This window comes from Cyprinus carpio, chromosome B9 (genome assembly GCF_018340385.1).
Source record: "Cyprinus carpio isolate SPL01 chromosome B9, ASM1834038v1, whole genome shotgun sequence".
NCBI lineage: Eukaryota > Metazoa > Chordata > Actinopteri > Cypriniformes > Cyprinidae > Cyprinus > Cyprinus carpio.
This window is the reverse complement of record NC_056605.1, coordinates 26,864,052-26,870,051: the sequence shown is the minus strand read 5'-3', so window position 1 is coordinate 26,870,051 and position 6,000 is coordinate 26,864,052.

Sequence of the window (6,000 nt, the reverse complement as noted above, 5' to 3'; positions counted from 1 at the left end):
TCTCGGTAAGTAACAGTCTTGCATAAAATAAAGGTCAGTTTGGTAATGCAGTTTTTTTTTTATCTTTTAGATAAATCATGTTGATTGTTTGTATGGACCTTTGTTTCAGCTTCCTGTAACTCCATTGGAGACAGATTTCAAAACAAGCAACCTATGCACGTTTTCTTCAATATCACTTCATTTGTACTTTGTTCAGATATTTTATGTTGTAGGTGACAAATAGTTTTGCAAAGGCTGCAGAACAGAAAGACACCCCAGTACCAAAAAATTGGGAAATCAAATCAATGATTTTAAGGGCAATGACCAAACTGCCATTCCATACTGGCACTCAATCATCAGCACTGAGGCCTTTGAGAACAGGAGTATTAACAATATCTATTCAGTTTTAGTATTTGGAGCTTTATGACCAAGCAATTTCTGTCATTTCAGTGGTGAACAACTTCATAAAATAGCATTCTTTTTTTCTTAATGCAATGCATGTACACCTCAAATGCTTCATTAAAATGTTCTAATGATTCTCCAGCTAAAGCTGGAATACACTACACAACTCAAAACACTCGGCATCATACACTTGTTGACTTTGTAAATGGTTACAGAGGAAAACTGGGCTTCATACAATAAATGACTGAGAAACAACATGCTTCATTGCTAAGAGATACATGACAAAAATTTGCATTCTCATACTGGCCCAAAATATAAAACATAGTTGATACCCACTGAGCGGAGTGGGGAAAAAAATCTGTGCTTATTATTCACTATGAAAGTTTCTGTAAAAACTGCAGACTGGCTCTTAGTTTTGACCATTTGTGCCAACTGCAAATTAGGGCAAAAAATTAGTGAATCTTTTCTCTAAAACTAAGCCAAACCCACCTGTCACAGTCTAAAAAATGTTATTTCTGTCTAAAATGTTGCATTTTGCATTTGCAGGTCTTTTGAAAAAAATTACGGTGATTGTACATCATTTAAAAGAAATGCAATCTTTTTAAGATCATATAAAGTAGACACTATTGTGTGTATGGAAACCTGTAAAAGAGACAGTTTAAGACAATCATTGCTCCTTAAAAGAGCAAGACCCTAGATCACTTTGTCTGCTTGTATGGTAGTTAGAAAATGATTATCAGTTTCTGAACAAGTAAGTTAATCCACAAAGTGGGAAGTAGCTTGTGGCATTTTATTTATTTATTTTTGATATTTTTTAAAAAATGGTTGGAGGGCGATTGACACATTTGCCAGACATATCTATTGCATAAATTTTGCATGAAATTGTACTTTTATACATTTATTTGTTTAATTAATTAATTGTATTTATTTATACATGTATTTTTGTTGTTGTTGTTGTTTAAGGAACTCAAACAACAAACGTCAAGCAGTTTAAAATCACTTACTCTTTCCTTAGATGATGAGTTCATTCATTTATCTAGCTTAAATACACTTAAAGTTTGATTGTTTGCATAGAGATAAACTGGCACCACTGCATTGTTGTGGAGGAATGAGGATAGGCCTATAGCTGAGCATGCAAGTCACACATCATGAATACAGTCTCAATATTGGTAAGGAGGACATCGGCCAAACTACAGTATTTTTCTTGCGCTTAGACTCTAACACAAGTATGACTGGAGTCATCTTAAAATTCCTAAAGAGTTTTAGTTTCAAAAACATTATGAGTGAGTGGCTTTATCTTTGTAGAATTAATTTCAGGGTTTTTTTTTTTTTTTTCTCCACCATGCCCACACTTCTCAGTAGATGGTGCTATTTTCACAATTCAGAAAATGTTTAAAAATACCAGTTTAGTTAGATGCAGTTCAAAAGTTCCATCTCCCTAAAACATAATGTGCTGTGAAAATAGTATGCATGTGCCATCAAAAATTGCTGGGTTTCCCAACATACAGTATGTGGCTGTTTCAATACTTTTATTTATTTTTGTAAAATATTTTTATTTTAAGTGTCGAAAGGTGCCTTGTTACACATTTAATCTGCATAAATACCATAAATTTGCATGCATAAATGCATAAATGTGTTTAAATTATACAGCCTTTTATTCTTGACATTGGTGTGAAATGCCAGAACACTGGAATAAAACAATCTTTTATTATTATTATTTTTCAGCTTTTCAGATAATGAGCTTGAGGTCATTGATAGTGCAAAATTCACTAAAGACAGTTATGTCTAAGGCTTGCTTACTAGGGTTCTGTTGCAAAGTTATAAATGATTTGGCCTGTTTTGGTTGACACCATTGGTTGAGCCCATCCAGACTGCTCATAGACAGACTGCAGTTATAAATAGTGCCTCAAGAAGCCCAGAAATTATACTCTTCCCTTTAACACAAAGTCAAAGCAGGATTCTTTTTGTATGTGTATGCACATTTGTAACACATTGAAACACATTTGCATGGTTTAGTCAAAATGAATAAATAAATCAAATTAATTAAACAATAAATGTATAAAAGTACAATTTCACACAAAATGTTGCAATAGATATGACTGGCAAATGTGTCAAACACCCTCTACCCATTTTTTTTTTATATATATTTCGAAAAAAAAAATGACATGACACAAGCTACTTCCCTCTTTGTGGATTTACTTCCTTGTTCAGAAAACTGATAATCATTTTCTAACCACCGTACAAGCAGACAAAGTGATCTAGAGTCATGCTCTGGTTGTAACCTTTCACAGTAAATCAGCATTTAATAATGTTATCTTGTATTTGCTAGCAAAAATGGCAGGATACAAACCACCACAACTTTCTAATATCAATACATTAACACAATGGTTCTCAATCCAAAAATCTCGCTCAGTCTCTTTTGGTGTAAACTTAATTACATACTATTTTATAACACACACTATATTTTGGATATTACAAATATTCGTCCAGTATCCATCTAGTAAGGATAAATCCCAATGCTGAGACTCTCATGAGACTCTCAAGTGGATGAACATCTACTGGCCTTTTACAGATCTGTAGAAGAATCCTACCAGAGCAGCATCTAAAATAAACAAAATAGCAATTCAACTTACGCAATACAATTCAAACATTATTTTAAAAACCATTTCAAATATTGCAATCCACTTTAAAAAACAATAATAAAACTAATTTGTCTGGTTTAATTTTTATATCATGCTCAAAACAACTGAATCCAGTCTGTGGTTGCAACTTAAAGAGAACATGCCTTTTCACATCAAGCACAATATAAAAACAAGGCTTTTATTGAATTATATTAAAATGAAATGTCCTTAATTTATAGTAAAAAAAATTTATAATAATAATAAAACATCCAGAAAATAATATGAAAAATCAAATGTATATTTCTTTTTATGAATTTCCATAGTTATGCTGCATACCAACTGGGGGCACTCCATGTACCACAGACTGAGAAGCACTGCATATGGCACCTACTGTTAGCCTACATGCCAACAACGCATGTTACCATAGATGTTCCCTTTCAGTCAGTCACTCTCGACGTCACGTCGGAAGACAGACGAAATTGTGTTCTCGCCAGATAGACCAATCCACTTCGAGTGTAACTAAATGAGCCAATGCACATTAGCATGCAATCATTGCATCCAGCTGTCGCTGATCACAGCGTGAGTATAAGAGGCAGCAAGTGCATCACATTCATTCATCCTTTCGCTTCGGAGCCGAGCGGTAGTAAATTAGTACTGCTCTCTACAGACAAGTGCTTCTAAGAGAGGCAACGAGTGTGGGCGTTACGGCACAGCAGCGGTGGTCATGGTCGTTTGGCAGGTACAATATCATCGCCGGACAGACAGCCACACTAGAAGTGTGCAGTGGCTAGCTCCCCTGTGTGCTTCAGCACAGAGCAATTCTCTAAAAGGTGATCGCATCTTTATAAAGATGTCTTATCACCTGTGAGTTTCTGGGTTTCTAAATGTTGTGGCACGTGAGTTTGTTCACGATCGCTGTCTCACATGTCTGGGCATCGAGCACGCTGAGCAGGTGTTCGTGGATTGTGCTTGTTCTCTTTGTGGGGACTTGACTGTCTCGGAGTTACATTAAAGACTCCGCTACATCAAACGTGGTGGCGTCCCTCTGCCTCTGCCGCGATCCAGTGTTCGCCTCGGTAACCGGCGAGACGCTGCTTCCGGTGGAGTCAGAGGTGATTTGAGGATCACGGTGACGGCTTCCTCAGATGAATGTCGACACCCCTCAAGCACTCTGCAGCCGGTATGGCAGCCGGTATGGCAGCCGGAGGAGCGGTCTGGCCCCTCTACAGAGTGGAGAGAGCTGGCCGTTTCCTTCGGACCAGATGTCGATCGCTGCATCGGAAGGCAGGCTCTCTCTCTCTGGGGATGACGACTCGGCTGCATTGCCCCCTTCGGGTGTGGCAGCGTTGCCCGAGCCAGACCCAGAGATGATGACTATGCTTTCCCAGGCTAACTGGCAGTGCTTACAGAGCTTGTGGGGAAGCGGCTTCCACCCTTCACGCCATGGCGTTACTGCAGGTCCACCAGGCCAAAGCACTGAAAGACCTGCTTGACTGAAAGACCTTCTTGAATGCTCCCGTGTCCCAGACCGGCCTCTTCGGCGACGCTGTCTAGACCTTCGCCCAGCAGTTCTCGGCCACACAGAAGTAGACTGAGGCAATTAAGCACATCCTGCAATAGAGGAAACCTGCTGCTTCAGTTCCGGCTGCAGCCCCTCAGCCTGCTTATCGCTGAGGGGCGCCCCCTGCGGCCACCCCCACTCCCGCACAGCAGCCTTCCACCAGGCAGCGTCGTGGAACCAGTCTCAGGCAGGACACCCAGCCCGTCCAGACCCCCGCCAAGCCTTGCAGCAAGTGAGACGGGCAACCCAGAGATGGGCGAGACTGCTCATTGGGAGATAGTGACCGAACCACTCCCTCCCCCGGAGGAGGGCCGGGCGGAGAATCCTTTGTTTCATTTTTTTTTGTTCTCTGTGCCGGCTGGCCTGGCAGCCAGCGTACCCAAGACTTCAATAAAAAAGCAGTTTCCTCAGTCATCTGGGGGCTCAATGTGAGGAGAGTTGTGAACTGTGCACCACAGGGGCACTTCCCTCCTCCTCTCCTCGCTAGCAGGTGGAGAGCCCCAAGAGCACCCTCCTGCCCATTTGTGGAACCAGGTACGGGCTGTAGCATTCAAGTCCCACTTCAGGTCTTCATACGACGGGGCTGTCACAGGCCCCAAGCTGGGAGCCTGCCTCTTTTCCCACACACGGGGGAATCAGGTGAGTGTTACACTTCACACCCAGACTCCGCCCTCTGCCGTCACAGACCAGGCCGTCACAGGCCCCAGGTTGAGTCCCTGTGTTCCACCATGCTGCCCCACCACGGGTACGTCGTTGGCTTCCGTTGGTTCCTCTGGTACGTTCTCTCAGAGCCTGGTTAGCGCTCCCCAGTCGGTCTCGGTGGCTCCTGCGGACGATCAGACTCGCAATTCAGTTTGCCCCACGCGTCCACCCAGGTTCAGAGGCATTTGGTTCACTTCAGTCAAAGCTGTCGATGCCCCTGTCCTGTGAGCGGAGATCACGCAGTCCACAAGACAGGCCTATGCGCTGAAGTGGAACCTGTTCGTCGAATGGTGTTCCTCCCACCAGGAAGACCCCCGGAGATGTTTGATCAGATCCGTGCTTTCCTTCTTGCAGCAAGGGTTGGAGCATAGGCTGTCCCCTTCCACCCTTAAAGTGTATGTTGCTGCTGTTTCGGCCCATCGTGACCCCATAGAGGGGAAGTCAGTGGGGAAGCATGATCTGGTCGTCAGGTTTCTTAATTAAATCCTCCTAGGCCTCCCTCCCTACCCTCTTGGGATCTGACATTGGTGCTAAGAGCACTAAAAGTTGCCCCCTTCGAGCCCTTGCAGTCAGTCGAGTTGAAGTTTCTATCTATGAAAATCCTACTCCTGACTGCATTGGCCTCGATTAAGAGGTTGGGGGACCTGCAGGCATTTTCTTTTGACGAATCATGCCTTCAGTTTGGGCCGGCAGATTCCAGTGCAACACTGAGACCCCGGCCCGGTTACGTGCCCA